The sequence below is a fragment of the Myotis davidii genome, unplaced genomic scaffold (assembly GCF_000327345.1).
Source record: "Myotis davidii unplaced genomic scaffold, ASM32734v1 scaffold151, whole genome shotgun sequence".
Classification (NCBI taxonomy): domain Eukaryota; kingdom Metazoa; phylum Chordata; class Mammalia; order Chiroptera; family Vespertilionidae; genus Myotis; species Myotis davidii.
The window spans coordinates 1804676-1805521 of NW_006285248.1; positions in this window are offsets into that span (position 1 = coordinate 1804676).

Here is an 846-nt window from a genome sequence, read left to right on the forward strand (position 1 = left end):
CAATGGTAAAAAAGGGGGGAAATCTGGAATACTTTCAACAATAAAGGTAATTTTTTTAAAAAATAAATAAAATGGGTATTCCTGGAAAAAAATAATAAATTGCATTGAAATAAGCCAATTACAAAAAGATAAATACTATATAATTCTACTTATATGAGGTACCTTGACTAGTCAAATTTATAAAGACGATAAGTAGAATGGTGGTTGCTAGGGGATAAACAAAGAGAAATGGGGAGTTGTTTAACTGGTACAGAGTTTCATTTTTGCAAGATGAAAAGAGTTTTGAAGACTAGATTTACAACAGTGTTACGTAACTGTACACTTACGTGGTTAAGATAGTAAACTTTAGTTATGCATAGTTTACCACAATTTAACAAAAGATAATAAAGCGTTAGGATACATTTCTAAACGTCAGAAACTATAAGAGAAATGGTTTGCAAGTTTAACCACATAAAAATTGAAAACCTCTCTGTTAACTAGGGAAATGCAAATTGTTTAACTGAGCTGTTATCCTTTTACCCATTGTTAGGTAAAAGTTGACAATAATGTTGGCAAGAGAACAGGAAAATAGACCCTTACCAATCATTTAAAACAGTGTTATGTAACTGTCCACTTACGTGGTTAAGATAGTAAACTTCAGTTATGCATAGTTTACCCAATTTAAGAAAAGATAATTAAAGCATTAGGATACATTTCTAAAAGTCAGAAACTATAAGAGAAATGGTTTGCAAGTTTAACCACATAAAAATTGAAAACCTCTCTGTTAACTAGGGAAATGCAAATTGTTTAACTGAGATGTTATCCTTTTATCCATTGTTTGGTAAAAGTTGACAATATCTAATGTTG